A 19582-nucleotide genomic window follows, 5' to 3' on the forward strand; every position below is an offset into this window, starting at 1 on the left:
AGAACATATAAGTGTTTTGTGAAATTACATTTTTAAAATTGTATTGTTGGTTCTCAATTAGACCATAATCATGAAAATGGCGACTCTTGTATATGTATTCAACCGGTAGATAGTCGGTAATATTGTAAAGGGAAAAGCTGAAGGAAAAGTGTGTGAGCGCCCCTCACAACTAATACGCCTCGAGTTAGCGTATAATGATAATGACACTCTCACAACTCATGATTTGGTTCGCATAAGGAAAAATATTAATGCAACTTGGTTACGAAAACTTCCGAAGATGCCCAATAACTTATCAGAATTACTTGAAGCACTGGCGAAAAATGTTTTCAACAGAAACAGGGGGAATATTTATATTTGTGAACGACCTGAAAAGAATATTTTGGGTTTCTCATACCAAAGCAATTTAAATGTTCTGAAATATTCGAAAACTTTATTTATAGATGGGACCTTCAAGAGTTGCCCTAAACTGTTCCAACAAATATTTATAATAATTCATGGAGTAAATGAAAAAAATATTCCTCATTGGTATTTCTTTCTACCCCCTCCCCCCACAAAAAAGACACGTATAAGGAAGCTTTGTCCTTAATTGAAAATAACACCCATCCGAACATTATATACGTTGACTTTGAGACGGCAATCCACCAGGCAATTGCTTACGTATGTCCCTATATGAATATAAAGGGCTGCAGATTTCATCTCGGACACGAATGGTAGAGAAAGATTCAATCAATGGGGTTATGAAATGATTTAAAATCAAAGGAATCTAAAATCGGGAGACTTCTGAAAACTTTGTTTGGACTGTGCCTCCCGCCCCCTGACTAAATTGAAGATTGCTTCGTCGAAGGCTTAATATCCCGCAAACCTAACAATGAATATCTGGATGACTTTTTGATTATTTACTTCGTACCTACATTCTTGCAGATAGCGACATTCCACCCATCATGTGGGCCGAATTTAGTAGTAGTTCTGAAAGGATAACTAACTGCCGTGAGGCATTCCACTCTAAACTGAACGCTCAATTTCACTCTTCCCATCCCAACATCTGTTAGAGACATTAAAGGTGTTCAAACTGAAACTTACGTTAAAATGTGAATCGAGAAGAAAACTACTCCCAAAAAATGCGGGACAAGTAAAACTAGATAAAAAATGGAAAAGCCGTCTAATTCAACAACTACCCGGTACGGATATCTTCAAAACATCTCCTAGAAGTTTTTCCCACCTACATAGTTTTATTACTTTTGCTTGACAATTGCAACTTTGCTTGCACTGTATTTACATTATGAGAATAACAGAAAGCCAAACATTTTAAACCATAACTTACCTACTGCATGTAGACAGTCCTAAGTCTGTGTAAAATGGGAAGGGACATGTTATGGCACTCTTGTTAGCTGATGGGAATCAACACGTACGCTATGGGAAAACAAGATGGCAACTATTGGGAATCAATACGTACGCTGTCGGATAAGTACGATGACAGCTAATGGGATTCAAGACGTTCGTTTCGAAATCAATTCGGGGTCAGCCGTTAGGCAGTCTCTCTTTTAACAAGGAAATAACAGTAAATTCCCAGTGCAAAACATAATGACTCGCTAACTGTTGTACCTTGCATTACATACAGTTCTCTGGCATAAAACCTGATTGTGAGTGGATTCTTGTACGGATGAATCAGCGTCAAACTTTGCACACGTCGTCGCATGCTACGGTCATTCATAATACGTAGGGCCTATATTTATTGCCTTACTCTTTAGTATATGGTGCATTTGTCCAATGCACACTTAGCCATAAACTTGCATAGTACTGTTATGCTAGGATAGTAATAAGCACGGTTTAGGGCAACTTGCGCACCCGTTAATTGGCAAGTGTAGACAAAACCTTCGTTTACTAACAAGCTAAGAAATATCTATGATAATATACCCCTTCCTTTCGATCGCGCTTGTGTTCGGGGACTTACAAAGTTCTAGCCGATCACTTTTTGTTTCACGAAGTTTAGATTGTAGCCTACAAGTTGTCATTAAAACATGATATCCACCGTCACACCTTGTAGCTGTCCTTCATGGTCGTGACAGTACTTCCTCTGGTACTGGTAACTACCATGATAATAATAGACTATACGTATAACCGGCTCATAATCGAGGAAAGCAAACGTCCTTTAATAAATTGTCAAGTACTTGTTCCTGGCTACATTACGTAAATAAACGTTTCTGAAACTCCCAGCGGTATTTTAACATGCACTCACTGAACACTCAAATAAGATCCGGGATAGGAAGAATAGTATCAAGTATAGGTGCCATAATTCAGACTAAAGATGTATACGCAGTGAGAAATCGAGCAAGTTGGCCGTGCGGTTAGGGGTGCGCAGCTGTGAGCGTGCATTCAGGAGAGAGTACGTTCGAACCCCGATGTCGGCAGCCCTAAAAATGGTTTCCCGTCGTTTCCAATTTTCACACCAGGCAAATGCTGGGGCTGTGCCTTAATGAAGGCCAGGGCCGATTCGTTCCCACCCCTAGCTCTTTCCTATCCCATTGTCACCATAAGATCTATCTGTGTCGGTAAGACGTAAAGCCAATTGTTAACTGACACAGTGAGAGATATGAATGTTAATAATAATGTTGTTGGTTTTACGTAATACTAACTAGATTTTTATGGTTTTCGGAGACTCTAGATATGAATGCTGTGGTATATGACAGTCTTAGAACCATAGTATAATAATAATAATAATAATAATAATAATAATAATAATAATAATAATAATAATAATAATAATAATAATAATAATAATAATAATAATAATAATAATAACTTTTACGGTTTTCCGAGACGCCGATGTACAGGAATTTAGTCCCGCGGGAGATTTTTCCGAGCCAGCAAATCTGCCGACAAAAGGCTGACGTATTTCAGCTCCTTAAAATACCACCAGTCGCAGCCCGAATCATACCTGCCGAGATGGGGCCAGAAGGACTGCGTCTCAACCGTCTGAACCACTCAGCCCGGCATTGTAGTTTTAGGTGACTGTTGATATTATCCGGCTCCATTGCTAAATGGTTAGCGTGCTGGCCTTTGGCCACAGGGGTCCCGGGTTCGATTCCCGGCAGGGTCGGGAATTTTAACCTTAATTGGTTAAATTCGCCGGCACGGGGGCTGGGTGTATGTGTCGTCTTCATCATCATTTCATCCTCATCATGACGCGCAGGTCGCCTACAGGAGTCAAATCATAAGACCTGCATCTGGCGAGCCGAACTTGTCCTGGGACACTCCCGGCACTAAAAGCCATACGCCATTTCATTTTTTACTGTTGATATTGCGATTACAGCCAGTTTTACGTGGAATGCGAGCCACAAGGACATGACCTTCATTTTCAAAATTCTACACGCATTGGCCGGGATACAAGCCGTGGACAGGTTCGTGAGAATCCAGTAACTATGCCACTCGACTATCACACCCCTCACAGCCGTCGTGTCAGAGCAACCAACGATGAAACGTCCACCATCGAAATTTAGCAATCTATCCTGCGCAACATATGATGGACTGATCTAAAATTCTGCATGACGGAGGCGATAAAGATGTGTTCAGTAGAGATGGAAAAAAAACAACAACATACAGTTCACGCACGCCTCAACCGGTCGGCGAGTACAGCGAGTTTGTATCGCCAGTATCGATGCAAGCACTTTATTTGCTTCTTCCCGTCCATGTATATATTGAAACAAATAAATTTGTTGTATTTATGCATGTTAGGTACCAAAATTGGTTTTAAAAAATGTAATTTAAATTTAAATCTTATAGCAATCGTGTGATTTTTAAAAAGTGATTCTACATATTGTATAAGAGTTAATAATTTCGTGTGGCTATTTCTAGCCGAGTGCAGCCCTTGTAAGGCAGACCCTCCGATGAGGGTGGGCGGCATCGGCCATGTGTAGATAACTGCGTGTTATTGTGATGGAGGATAGTGTCATGTGTGGTGGGTGAGTTGCAGGGATGCTGGGGACAGCACAAATACCCAGCCCCCGGACCATTGGAATTAACCAATGAAGGTTAAAATCCCTGACCCGGCCGGGAATCGAACCCGGAACCCTCTGGATCGAAGGCCAGTACGCTGACCATTCAGCCAACGAGTCGGACTGTATAAGAGTTGATTATGTATGTAAGTACAGAAGATATTATGAGTAGAGTTTTGTAAATAATATAAATTTATTAATGACGAGCTTTGTGTTTAACAGAAAAATTGTTATTGTAAATTGTATAGTGCCGTATTTTAGGACATTTCCTTCTTCTTAAAAAAAATTAAAATTTAGTGCTTGATAATAATGTATTTTTGTGTATCTTTGCCACCGAGGTAGACATCTCATTTGCAAATAAAGTGATTTTGATTTAATTTTATTTATTTATTTATTTCTTAGTGAAAGAAGAGTTGTTGTTGATAGGAATACAAAAATGTTATAACCGATATATAAATCCCGTAATATTTCTAGTGTATAAAGTAGAAAGGATAAGTGAAAGGAAGGAAGTAAGGAAGGAAGGAAGGAAGGAAGGAAGGAAGGAAGAAAGGAAGGAAGGAAGGAAAGCGAAATCACAAGATTAATAGGAATATTGTCAGTGTTGGATTCATTAGCAGGTCCCGCCATTTTGGGGTAGTGTGGCTTCTTACCCGCAGATCCCGGGTTTGATTCGCAGCCGGTCAGGGAATTTTACCTGGATCTGAGGGCTGGATCGAGGTCACACAGCCTACGTGATTACAACTGAGAACCTATCTGACGGTGAGATAGCGATCCAGGTATAGAAAGCCAAGAATAACGGTCGAGAGTATTCATCGCACTTACCACATCACTTCGTAATCTGCAGGCCTTCGGTCTGAGCAGCGGTCGCTCGGTAGGCTAACGCCCATCTGGGTTCTAGCACCATGGGGTTTTCTTTTATAAACTCGGAACACTATACAGTTATCACGAGTCCTTGGTTTGTAGCTATTTATTATTATTATTATTATTATTATTATTATTATTATTATTATTATTATTATTATTTTGATAGAGGTTCAACGTCGCACTAGGTGATGCTGAGGAGATAAAGGGCTTGGACTGGGAATTTAGCAGCCGTGGCCTTAATTAAGGTAAAGCCAAAGCAAATATCATTAGTGAAAATGAGAAAGCACGAAAGAGTATGTTTAGCGCTAACAATGATGCGGTTCGAGCACACCTGCTCCACATCACTCACATCAGCATGATCTCCACCGCGTAACCAACTCGCTCGCTTGATGTAATTATCTAGATTACATAAATCAAAGTCATCTCCGTACAGGGCATGAAGGCCCTTGGAGGGGTGGAAGGTAAAGGCTTCCACTATTCGTAACCTCGGCACTTATGGGGTAGAGTGGTTAGCTCAACGCCCGGCCGCCTTTACCCCCAGGAATTAACCTTGTACTCATTTTTGGTGTAGGCTGAGTGAACCTCAGGGCCATGTGCACCTCCGGAAGTAGATTACATAACGCGGAGGAAAGGTCTGCACACGCCTTTGTAGTGAATATTATGAATTCAGAATTGTTTCTAGGGACTGTCTGACTCAGACATTTAACGAATCCTAGCGATAAATATCGAGCAGACATATTTTTAGCCTCCGCGTGGAAGATGTTAACTTTGGTGTGTGAGAAACTGTTACGTCATTTCAATTCCGCGCGTGACATACAGCTGAGTGTAGTTCACGTAGGCGACCAACAATCACAGTCAGTCCCACATCAGGTGGTACTTCCCAACAGCAGGAACAAAGTGGGGATACTTAGCGCCGACCGCCTACTATTTCAAATCGTTACAGAATGACGATGGATTCCAGTTTCTTTCCGGATGCCTCTAACTCTTGGTGGCAATCTTCGCTAACAATAAATATTTCACTGTAATAAGGAAAGTGTGACAGTCAATATGAACGTATCAGGAGCAAACGCTGAAGATGGCATGATTGGAAACATCGAAACTACTTTCTTCGGGATTTCATTAAACATTTTCATTATAAACTTGTATTCTTTTCAGAGATCAATCTGTAAGTCTTCATGAATGCCTCAAAGTTTCCACGATCATCAACCTTATAGGCATTGCCAGCCTCGCGGTGTAAGGATAACGTGTCTCCCTCTTACTTGGAGGCCCCGCGTTCCACCCACGACTAATCCAAGGATTTTAGTCATGGACTGAAGGCTGGGCTAGGGTTCACTCAGCCTCGTGGGTTCAACTGAGGAGCTGTTGATATGAGAGAGCGGACCCGGTCAAGTACACCAGGAAATAAGGCTGGAAAAGGTTTTTACCACAACAACATGCTCCACAAATATCTGCATGGCATTTTACAGGACAGCAGTCGTTTTGAAAAGCTACTATCCTCAATGGGCTGTATGAGATCTAGGGTTGTTGTTAACTCGCAGGTGATAGTACGATGGGTTCTTCTACACAGATCTACGTGTCTTACTTGCTAACCGTCCGGCTCCATGATTAAATGGTTAGCGTGCTGGCCTTTGGTCCCAGGGGTCCCGGGTTCGATTCCCGACAGGGTCGGGAATTTTAACCATAATTGGTTGATTTCGCTGGCACGGGGGCTGGGTGTATGTGTCGCCTTCATCATCATTTCATCCTCATCACGACGCGCAGGTCGCCTACGGGCGTAAATCAAAAGACATGCATCTGGCGAGCCGAACTTGTCCTCGGACACTCCCGGCACTAAAAACCATACGCCATTTAATTTTTTTTTACCTGCTACCCAGCGAGTTATCTGTTCCTCTCCGCTTCTCTAACCCATTATAACTGAGTTCGGAGTTTCCTAATTAATGTATCCTCATGAAGCCGCACAATATACCCATGCCTATTAATATATAAAGCTTAATTCAAGAAATTCATTCTTCATTTAACTTTTAAACTAAGAGTTGAGGGCTCAGTCGGCGAAGAAATGATAAAACGCGAAATTAACTACAGTGGGTGATGACATTAAATAATAATAAAATGCACTTATTAGATATAAATGAATACGCACCTGACAAAAGGTAAGAAAAATGACCCAAAAGAAACGAGCATTTGAAAGAGCATGACATTTTCTTTTGCTAGTTGTTTAACTTTACAGGCTTTCGGCAATAGTGATATGGGAAAAGGCTAAGACTGGAAAAGTACCGACTTTGGCTTTGGTTGAAGCACAGTCCCCGCATTTGCGTAGTGCGAAAATGTAAAACCACAGAAAACCAATTTTAAGTCTACCGACAGTGAGGTTCGATCCCATCATCACGCTGGAATAGGGATGAAGTGGAACTGGGAAAGTACAGTAGGTACAGCCCTAATATTTTACCTGGTGTGAAAATGCAAAAGCACGGGAAATCATATTCTTGGGGTTGAACCCACCATCTTCGGAAAGCAAGCTTTCAACTACGTGACCTGTATCGCGTATTGAACTCGCGTGGGGAGAAGTAGGGCCTACATACACTAGAAGGTATTTACTACAGTCTTTTATTATGGGAAGCCAACGGCCGTAGCCGTGTTAAAACACCGGATCCCGTGAGATCCCCGAAGTTAAGCAACATTGGGCGTGGTCAGGAGTTGGATGGGTTGCCACGCGCTGTTGGTGGGGGGTAAGGGAATGGAGGAGTGGAAAGGAAGTGGCCACCCTACCGCACGTAAACTCCGGCTCAGGAAAACCTCTGCGGAGGTTCGGACCTGCCTTCGGGCAGAATAACCCTTACCTTACCTACCTTTATTAAGGGAGGAAGGGTGTTACGTTATTTTAATTGTCAAGTAATCATCTTCAGATCCAGGGAAATTAATTCTAATATTAGCAAAGAAATAACTTGTTAACTCATAAACAAACTGTTTATCGTTGAAAACAATAAATTCTGAGAGCTGTTTCATGGCACATATCTATGCTTCATTTATCGACTTCCTCATGCTCCGTTCTGTTTCCGGTATCATCACTATCCTACTGAATTTTGATCTACCGAGCTCGATAGCTGCAGTCGCTTAAGTGAGGCCAGTATCCAGTAATCGGGAGATAGTGGGTTCGAACCCCACTGTCGGCAGCCCTGAAGATGGTTTTCCGTGGTTTCCCCATTTTCACACCAGGCAAATGCTGGGGCTGTACCTTAATTAATGCCACGGCCGCTTCCTTCCCATGCCTAGGCCTTTCCTATCCCATCGTCGCCATAGGACATATCTGTGTCAGTGCGACGTAAAGCAAATAGCAAAAAAATTGATCTAAAACATTGTTACCAAGATATTACTTTTATTTCATCAATTCTCTTGGAAAGCAACTAATATTACCTCTTTAAAATATCGTTAATAAGTACACGCAGTCCACATCGGAAGAAGTTTAAATTAATGTCACCAGCCGCGTAATTCTATGACTTAAGACACTTATGTTTTACTGTTCCACTACCATGTCGTTCCCATACACTGAGTAACTTGCTAATGTTTGTACCGCATGTATTACGTACCTCAGGCTACAGCAATTCATAATACCGACGATATCGAACATTTCATGGAAACTCAGACGTTCCTACACAGGCTATTTCAGAAACCAATGTCGCTCATTATATAATCTATGATCACTCTGGTACTGGTCAGATGCTTGAAGATTCGAATCCCGGGCGGCACTGTCGGTCATCGAAGAGCTCACAATGGCCAGTTCCATACTATTCAACAATCTGATGAGCATTTCCTCACTCTGTTAGCTTCCACATTTTACTCCAAGCTTACCCGCAATATTCTTAGGCTACCCATTATATCCCGAAACATTGTTGATAGTTACATAATAAATATTGCAGTACTAAGCTATTCTCTTAGCACTTCAATTATTCTTTACCATTGCACTATCTGGGGAATACCTAACGCAGGTTTCGTATTGCTGAGAATGCTGATTGTTAATGTGATCATATTACTCAAACTGCAGAAAACTTTAGTAAATCTTTCGATGCCGCGTCGCGAAGTATTTGTTAGCGATCCAAGATGGTGGCAGCTCCGACGACCAAGAATGTATTCAACAGGCTTGCCAACATCGGATCATAAAATACGGCTACCAAATGACGAATGCTACTGAATGACAAACAAGATCCATGACAGAAATTGGCTAGGACAAACATGAGAGATAGGTTCGAAGAACTAAACTACCCTACATTTTTTTCTTGCCATTTGGACAGTATGCGTCACGGCCATAGAGTAGAGCCCCTTGGGGCTACAGTTTACGTGACAGAGATTGATTAATGATCAATGAATTATTTTTATTAGCGCGGGGGATTTAACCCAATGTCGTAAACCTGTGGTGGCCACTCATCATGCGAGCTCTGTCGGAGACAATTAAGAAGTTCCCCCCAATAGCAACAAAGAAAACGGACGCACTTTGTAGTTTCAGGCTGTTTTGGTTTTAAGTCTTCTGTATAAGTAAGAATACATTTTGGCCGGGTTGGTGGGTGCCTGGCAAGCATCGAGAAAGGATCTCCCCTCTCTGCTATTTCAGGTATCGTAAAACGTTATATTTCTCTATGAACGCAAATGATCCCAAACTTGCAACAATTAAGGAAACGGGGCCATATATACTTCAACCAATAGCGCGTATCTTTAACTTGTCACTGTCGACCGGGACATTCCCAGTCAGCTTCAGGATAGCAACAATTTTCCCTATATAAAAATTGGGATCCAAAGACAATGTGGAAAATTATAGACCAGTGTCTGTAACTTAACACTTTTCAAAACTACAAGAGAAATGTATTAAAGTTAGGATGATAAACTTTCTAGATAAACATGAAATACTGTCACCAAACCAATATGGATTTAGAAAAGAACAAAAAATGATTATGATCTTTATGTCTTAACAGATAATTAGTATAAATCACCAGATAATAGAAAGCCGAGAATGGCAGTATTTTTAGACCTAAAAAGGCTATTGACGCAATTAATCATAAGAAATGATATAATGTAGGTATTCGGGGATTCCGACACAATCCCATAGCCAATTTTCTACAGAATTGAGCGCAACTGACTTAAGGCGTGGGTGAAAAAACGAACCAGGATATTCGGGAAAACAAAGAAAAAACAATAAGTTAGAGATAATATACAGGATAAAAGAAATAAATCCAAAATTCCCGAAACAGGAGTACCACATGGAACAGCATTGGATCAGCGTTATTTATACTGTACATAAAATTACCATTTTGATTTACAGGTAGATAGGAAAATTGTCTCATATGCTGATGACACAGTAATAGTTTTTAGCAGAGTCTCTTAGGAACAGAATTTTAACAAATGTAATGCAGTACTGATAACAGAAAACAAATAGCTGAATATCATATAGAATATTAACTTTCTGATTCTAAATGAAAATAAGATTTATTACATTGTCTTATCACACAATAAAACATTGCAATCTCCAAACCATTTAAGAATCAAGATCCATGTGAAAATCTTCAAACGATTATTGTAGTTGCAGCGTGGAACAGAAAACTACTCAAATGAAATATTTAGGCATATTGATTGAAAACCACACGAAATGGAGTTATCATACCTCCCATGTAGAAATACGTCTACAAACTCTACTATATATTTTCTACCTACCTGGACGAATTGTGTCTCTCAAGATAATGTTGCATGTTTATTATACACTTGTCAATTGTCAATTCTGTATTACAATATGACATTATAGGATGGGGTGGGGTGGGGCACTGGCCGCAGTGTAGGAGTAGCTAGCCTGCCTCTTACGTGGAGGCCAGGGTTCGGTTCCCGGCCAGGTCAGGGATTTTTACCTGCATCTGAGGGCTGGCTCGAGGTCCACTCAGCCTACGTGTTTACAATTGAGGAGCTATCTGACGGTGAGATGGCGGCCCCGGTCTAGAAAGCCAAGAATAACGGCCGAGAGGATCCGTCGTGCTGACCACACAACACCTCGTAATCTGCAGGCCTTCGGGATGAGCAGCGGTCGCTTGGTAGGCCATGGCCCTTCGGGGCTCTTGCGCCATGGTGTTTTGGTTTGGTTTTGGTGGGGCACTGGACAAGTATATAATCCCTCTCTCCATTACCAGATACTAAATACTATACAATATAGTAAATGATGATGATGATGATGATGATGATGATGATGATGATATGATGATGATGATGATGCTCGTTGTTTAAAGGGGCCTAACATCTGGGTCATCGGCTCACATATTAAATCAAAATCTATTCTTCTCTGGTAACATTTTCAACTTAACTCAGGTTTTAAATACAAGACAACTATATGAAGAGGATGTGACAACTCATCGTAAAGAACTATCGCAAATTCCAGAACCAGGAACGCAGATGCCTTGACACTACATTAAAAGCAATATCTGTATTACCAATCCCAAGTAAAAACACAGTTCTTGCACAGAGACAAGCAGCATGTCTAGGATACGGAATTTAAATACTCTACTCCCAGAAATACCAAAGACGCCTTTTTGTTGCTATTTTGCTTGACGTCGCACCGACATAGATAGGTCTTATGGCGACGATGGGACGGGAAAGGCCTAGGAATGGGAAGGAAGCGGCCGTGGCCTTAATTAAGGTACAGCTCCAGAATTTGCCTGGTGTGAAAATGGGATACCACGGAAAACCACCTTCAGGGCTGCCGACAGTGAGATTCGAACTCACTATCTCCCGGATACGAGCTCACAGCTGCGCCCTCCTAACCGCACGGCCAACTCGCCCGGTATACCAAAGACGAGGAACGGACCAAAGCTTAAACTAAACATCAAAACCTGCCATCTTCAAACAGACATGTGTCATATAATACATTTTCACCTGCGATAACTCCTTCCACAATGATACAGGCTATTAAAATTATCATCACTACAATTACAATAACTACACGTACAAAAATAATTACGGCAGTAGTAAGTTTAGTACCTTCAGTAGGTCATAAGAAGTAAATCAGGTCCGATGACCTAGATGATAGGCCCCATTACACTAAAACAATAATCATCATCATTAGAAATTAAAACAAATTACGCCTCTCAGTACAATAAATATTATCTATATTATTATGCTATTTCATCATGTATATAACTATTTTTCATCACTACTAACTAAAATGTAATTAATTAATCAGTGAAAATGAAATGTCGTATGGCTTTTAATGCCGGGATATCCCAGGACGGGTTCGGCTCGCCAGTTGCAGGTCTTTCTATTTGACTCCCGTAGGCGACCTTCGCGTCGTGATGAGGATGAAATGATGACGAAGACAACACATACACCCAGCCCCCGTGCCATTGGAATTAACCAATTAAGATTAAAATCCCCGACCCGGCCGGGAATCGAACCCGGGACCCTCTGAACCGAAGGCCAGTACGCTGACCGTTCAGCCAACGAGTCGGACAATTAATCAGTTATCTGCATTTAAGGCTATCGCCCAAGTGGCAGATTATCTGTCAATTGTTTACTTAGACCTCTTAAATATTTTCAAAGAACTTGGAAATTTGTCCAACATTTCCCTTGACAAATTACCCCAGTCCCTAACTCCTCGTCCTAGAAATGAATATCTTCCCCAATTTTTCCTCTTGAATTCCAACTTTACCTTCATATTGTGATCTTTCCTATTTTTTGGAGCTCCACTCAAGCTCATTCGTTTACTAATGTCATTCAACGCTATCTCTCCACAGACAGGTCGGAACATAGGTCTACCAGTTAGTCGAGCAACTCGTCTCCTTACTCTCTCCTTACTCCCAAGTCTTCGCAATCCGAAGTTCGCAACATTTTCGTAACACTACTTCTTGTCGGAAATCGCCCAGAAAATGTTGCTACTTTCCTTTGGAACTTTTTCAGCTCTCCCACCAAGTAGTCCTGGTGTGGGTCCCATACACTGGAACCATACTCTAATTGAATCTATTTTTTTAAACGGGCGTGACTCACTATTTGGCCTATTTTCTGTTTTTGCACATTTCGGAAACTTTGAACATAGGCCTACTGATTACTTTGAAATACTCTTTTTTCATGAAAGAGGACTGAGGATCATAAATGGTAGGTTGGTTTAAAGGGGCGTATCTCATTGACTTTGACTCTGAAGACACAAGACAAGAACCCAGAAACGAAAGAGTTAGCTTCTCAACCAGTACCCTTTACCATGTATTTACTCCCTCGAAAGAAAACGTTGCAGCGAGGGGTATCCTACAGTAAACCGTATCATTAACCAAACGTTCTTCGAGGGCCTTAGTTCAAGGACACAACTACGACCGTCATCAATGTTATACCCAACTGGAAAAGTTACCATTAAAAAAGAAAAGATACAAGACCTGATGCAAGTCCAGACCTACATTCCTTAAGAGCACAAGGGCTTCTATACAGAAACCATTTCTTGGCCAACCGAACATAAAAATGACATAGAATAAGATCACTGACGAACGAGCAGTTTGAATAAAAATATGGATGTTAATGATATTATTTTTCTTGTCTACTACTTGGCGCCCTCTCGAAGTAAGTAGCCTTACCCGCGTATGCGGGGCTCTGCCTGGGTGGACATTATATCTCCCTAGCTACTCGTGGGACCTACATGAGTACCGTAGCAACCCAAAAACCAGAGAGCTCCTCTGGGGCCTCTGAGAGAAGCACCAGCTCGACAACAACCGATGGGGACTCTTCGGAGATACCCTCGGACAGTACGACTTCGACAGTAAGAGAGCTCACTCTAGCGGTGGGCAATCTTCTAGTCCAGAAGAAGAAGAAGAAACAGCGCTCCGGCGCTGAGAAGAGGAGGTAGAAGAAGGCTTTAAAGGCCCGGAAGCAGGCCAAAGAGGGCCTAACTCCTGGAGCTGAGAGGCCTTCTACTGCCACGACAACGTCGACTGCGGGGGGGATCCAATGGGCACAGGAGGCGGGACCCTGAAAAGGGCTCTGCTTCCAGGGCACAGAGGACTCCACCCACCAAGACGCCAGTGGGAAAACGACTCCTGTCGGGGGCAACCCCAGAAGAAGATCGGCAAGCCCACAAAAGACCCAAGGTGGAGTATGCCAGGATAGCTAAAGCTGGGATCAGGATGGCCATAGTGCCTGTAAGATATCCTGACAAGCAGCTAACTGAAAAACAGGTGGAGTCTGTAGAGGAGGCTATCACCAATCTGATAGATGAGCTTCTGGAGCAGGGTCCCATTAAGCCTCAGTTCCCGGACTGGTATTTGTCGAGAGGTGCGGCCATCATCATTGCAGAGAATGACGAGACTCTAGCATGGCTTTATAGTCTTGTTACAGATATGCAGCCGTGGGAAGGAGCCAGGCTCACAATTGTGGGCATGGATAAACTCCTCTCCTATAAGAGAGTCATAGTCTGGACACCAGGACAACCAAAGGACAACAACATCCTTTTGGGAAGAATGCACGCCAGAACCATGGTCTAATTCCCAACAGCTGGAGAATCTACGACCGCAAGGAGGAGAAGAGAGGTGTCCGCCTTGTGGTCAGCATGGACTCCAGGGATGTGGAAAAAGTGGTGGGGAAGAAGATCTTCTGCGGGGTGCATGTTGCTACCTTCACCATGGTGGAGCGCAAACAGGACAACCAGAGGACCAACCCCACCACAGACAACACTGAGACCAGCAGGGACAAGGAGCGGGAGCCTGGACAGGAGCCGGGGCCAGCTAAGCCTCAGGATTCATCACGGAAGACGGAGCTGCACGTTCCGGAGACTGCATAAGGTAAAGCATTGCATGAAGGTAAGGAATGGTTACTTTCATAAGTCAAACATACAACATTGTATAGCGGCCTCTAGGGTAATTATAAGAAGTACCCAGAAAGGTGGGTTTTCGGTCGCCCTGATACAAGAACCCTGGCATAGACAGGGACATATCATAGAACTAAAATGCACAGACTTCACTCCATTCAGTGGAGTAGCGGAGGAGAAGCCTAGAACATGTATACTAGTTAAGGATCATAACGCCTGGGCTATACCGGGCTTCATTACTAGAGATCTTGTAGCAATCCTAGTGGGATATCAAGAGGGTGGACAGCCAAGAGATCTGGTTTTCTGTTCTGCATATTTCCAAGGAGACTCTGAATCTCCACCTCCGCCGGAGGAGTTCAAGAGATTGGTGACATACTGTAGGAAACAAGGACTTAACCTCATAGTAGGATGTGACGCCAATGCTCATCACAGCATTTGGGGAAGCAAATATACAAACCGAAGGGGAGAGAATTTCATAGAATTTCTATGTACAACTGATCTTGAGATCATGAACATAGGTGATACCCCTACCTTCATTAATAATAGGAGTGAGGGGATCATAGATCTTACCCTGGGTTCCATGGGAATCATACAGGAATTTAAAGAATGGAAAGTTTCTTTGGAGCCTTCCTTGTTAGATCACAGAGATATTGTATTTCATATAGAGGGCTCCTTCGAGATCCCATCTTACAGGAACCCTGGACGTACCAATTGAACGTCTTTTAGGGAGGACGTGAGGAGGGGACTGGAAGGAAGACCCTCAAATATAATCAAGAATAAGGAGGAGCTGCAGCTCAGTGTGAGCTTTCTCACACAGACACCAGTTACCTCTTATGAATTAAACCACCCAGTTGTTAAGGCAAAAAGAGCAACAGGAAGCTTCAAGTGGAACCGCTATCTTGAACACCTGAGGAGAAACACACGAAGGCTCTGGAACAAATACAGGCAACTTCAAGATCAAGAAAGTCTAGATTCTTACAAAGAATCACAAAGAAAGTACAAATCAGAAGTCAAAAAGGCTTCTCAGAAATCTTGGAGACAGCTTTGTGACTCCATCGAGAGTCAACATGAAGCGGCAAGGCTTCATAAAGTTCTAACCTTGGATGGAAGGGCAAGGCTGGGCTTATTGGAGTCGCCTTCGGGTGGATATACATCTAGAGAGGGAGTGACCCTGATTTTATTGCTTGATGCCCACTTTCTAGGTTCAGTAGTCACGAATAGTGAAGTATAATCGAGCGGATCCTTCAGACCCGAAAGAAGTGGGTGTAAGGAAGCCGCAGAGATTGTTACCCCAAGAAGGGTGAAGTGGGCATTAGAATCTTTTGTCCCTTATAAAAGCCCAGGAATGGATGGGATCTTCCCAGCACTTCTTCAGGAAGCGGGCGCGGTCCTTATACCATACCTGGTCAGAATGTTAGAGCCTGTCTCACCATGGGGTACATACACTCCTTGTGGCGTCAGGCGAAGGTAGTGTATATACCTAAACCCGGAAGGTCTTCATATACTAGACCTAAGGATTATAGATCCATTAGTCTAATGTCTTTTCTTCTTAAGACTTTGGAAAGACTGGTGGATAGACATATCAGAGAGAAAGTATTAAGAGACTGTCCCCTGCATCCTCATTAACATGCATACCAACCAGGGAAGTCGGTTGAGACGGCACTACACCAGCTTGTTTCCAGGCTAGAGAGCGCCTTGGATCAGCAACAACTTGCTATGGTGGTATTCCTAGATATAGAAGGGGCCCTTAACTACACATCTTTGGGCTCCATAGAACTTAGTCTAGATCAGGGCCTCTCAAACGCCCAAAATCTCACGCGTGCAGATAGAGGCGCAAGAGCTCCGTGCACTGTGCATCGCTGCCGCTCGGCATGGCTCGGATCAACGCTTCGTCTCTGGGGTACTCGGCTAAGCTCGGCTCAACTCGCCTATGCTCGGCTCAAGTCAGCTTGGATTTGGAGCGCTACGGCGCAAGTGGGGCAGAGGGAGACAGGCGGAGCGAGCGAGACAGGCGTGAGGAAAGAGAGAGTAAGCGCTATTGCTCCAAATCGAGGAGCGGGGGGTCTGCACTCTGGTCAACCAAGCCAAGTCGTCTCTTGCACCGTGCACAGTGCATGCACCACGCGCATGCACCCTGAGAGGCCCTGGTCTAGATAGAAGAGGCGTGAGCAGGATGCTCATAAAATGGATTATGGCCTCACTGCAGGGCCGTCAAGTTCTGTTTACCCTCAACGCAGTAATGTTGAGAGCTAATATAGACAGGGGGTGTACACAGGGAGGAGTATTATCACCAACATTATGGTGTCTGGTAGTGGATGAACTACTTACCAGGTTAAATGTTGGAGTAATTTATGCCCAAGGCTATGCAGATGACATTAGCCTGATGGCGGTGGGAAATTTCCCCAGTACGGTTTCAGAGCTCGTACAGAGCTCCCCACGCAGGGTGGAAAGATGGTGCCACGACACGGACTTGTCGTTTAATCCCGACAAGACGGAGATCGTGGTATTTACCAGGAGGAGGAGGCTAGACGGACTGTCAGAGCCTTTCCTATTTGGGAAAAAATTAGTTAAGACAACTTAGGGGTGATCCTCGAGGCAAGACTGAGTTGGAAGAAACATATAGACCATAAGGTGGATAAGGCTCGCAAGATTATGTGGGACTGTCTCAGGGTCGTCGGAAATACTTGGGGCCTAGGACCTAGGGTTGTCCATTGGCTTTATATTTCTATTGTACGGCCCACGATCACCTTCGCATCTTTAGTCTGGTGGCCAGGTTCTGAGAGTAAAACTGCGACCACCAAATTAAACAGTGTCCAAAGACTTGCGTGTCTAGGAATAACAGGGGCACTGGATACTACACCATTATGTGCAATGGAGGCCATCCTATGTCTTCCCCCCTTACATTTATATGTTAAGAAAATAGCGGGAATGAGTACTTACCGCCTCTGGTTACTCGGAGGATGGTCTTTCAAGAATCCGAGTAGAGGTCATGCTTCTATTCTTACAAGGCTTCACCAGACTTGCCTTACGACAATGATGATCGGGGACCGGATGAAGCCTAGTTTTAATCTGAATTATAAATTCACAGTGGTGATACCCACAAGGGACGAGTGGGCGGCGGATGCTGGGGCCCGTCTTAGGTCTGGGGGCTGTACATGGTGCACAGATGGCTCGCGGACAGAGAGGGGCACAGGCACCGGGGTCTGGGGGCCTAAGACAAGGATCTCCTTTTCATGGGTAAATATGCTACTGTTTTCCAGGCCGAAGTATATGCCATACTGGCCTGTGCTGTACATGTATGGAACATGTCTGGACTTTGAAGATGCATCACCATTTGCAGCGACAGCCAGGCAGCATTAAAAGCACTATGCGCATTTCGAACAACATCAAAAATGGTATGGGAGTGCCTAGGATGTTAGATAAGCTGTGTGAACTTAGCCCAGTTACCCTATTATGGGTCCCTGGGCATACAGGAATCAGTGGAAATGAAGAAGCTGACGAACTAGCGAAACAAGGCTCAAAAGGTCCTTTCATAGGACCAGAGCCCTTCCTGTGAGTGTCACTCCGAAGTGCGAAACTGGTAATATCCCAGTGGACAAACCAGTCTCACTTAGACATTAGGAAGAGGTTAACCATAACAAGGCAGACATGTGAACTTATCAAAGGGCCTAGCCAAAGTTATAAAAAGGTCCTGATAAATTTGAATAGGATCAGAATACGAATGGTAGTTTGACTGTTGACGGGCCACAATACCTTACAGAGACACCTACACATCATGAAAATCAGTCAGGATCCGATGCGGTATGGAGGAAGAGACCTCCAAGCATGTGTTATGTCAGTGCGAGGCTCTTGCAAGCGCTAGACACCGATATCTTGGCTCACATTTCGTGAGCCTGGAAGACATCAGGAATGCCAACATCCGGACACTGGTATCCTTTATAGGAGCACTAGGGCTGGACTAGGCAAACCCGTTTAAGGGACACAAAGGGTCTTCACAGACCTTCGCAGGGCTCACTCATTCCTTATCTATCTATCTATCTATCTATCTATCTATCTATCTATCTATCTATCTATCTATCTATCTATCTATCTATCTATCACGTTGATTATGACTGGCTCGAAATGAGGGACATATTCAGACAGTCCATATTTCTCCCATTGGTAGTCTCCCATTTCCTTAGCGCGATTTTTGCATTGTTTCCAGAGTTTCAAAAGCGTAGAAATTGACTTATCGGTAAAATCCCCCATAAATTCCAACAGATTAAGACGGAGGCTTTTAATTGTGGGAAATGACCGAGCTCGATAGCTGCAGTCACTTAAATGCGGCCAGTATCCAGTATTTGGGAGATAGTAGGTTCGAATCCCACTGTCGGCAGCCCTGAAAATGGTTTTCCGTGGTTTCCCATTTTCACACCAGGCAAATGCTGGGGCTGTACCTTAATTAAGGCCACGGCCGCTTCCTTCCCACTCCTAGCCTTTTCCTGTCCCATCGTCGCCATGAGACCTATCTGTTTCGGTGCGACGTAAAGCAACTAGTAAAAAAAAATTGTGGGAAATGTCTTATTCATGTAAAAATCGCGTATATTTCTTCGTATTGCGGTCAAAGTAAAAATCATCGAGTTGGATTTTAGAACGCTCTGGCCTAACACATTGCTTCATTCTCGACCTGGACATAAATATTATTTCTAAATATTTGAGTGTGACTTGATATAATCTGATGATGTTCTTATAAGAACGAAACATGCCATTCTTTGTCTTATAGTGCGTATTTTTATCCTTTGTTTAATAATGTGTTTTTTACAGGTATATTGTTCGACATACTGAAGAGCTTTTCAGTTACATTTACCTGACTCGACAATGGGAAGTGTGGCTTCCTTTCTTTAAACAAATCAAACCAGTTAGTAATTTCACAAACATG

Source organism: Anabrus simplex, chromosome 2 (genome assembly GCF_040414725.1).
Source record: "Anabrus simplex isolate iqAnaSimp1 chromosome 2, ASM4041472v1, whole genome shotgun sequence".
Taxonomy (NCBI): Eukaryota; Metazoa; Arthropoda; class Insecta; order Orthoptera; family Tettigoniidae; genus Anabrus; species Anabrus simplex.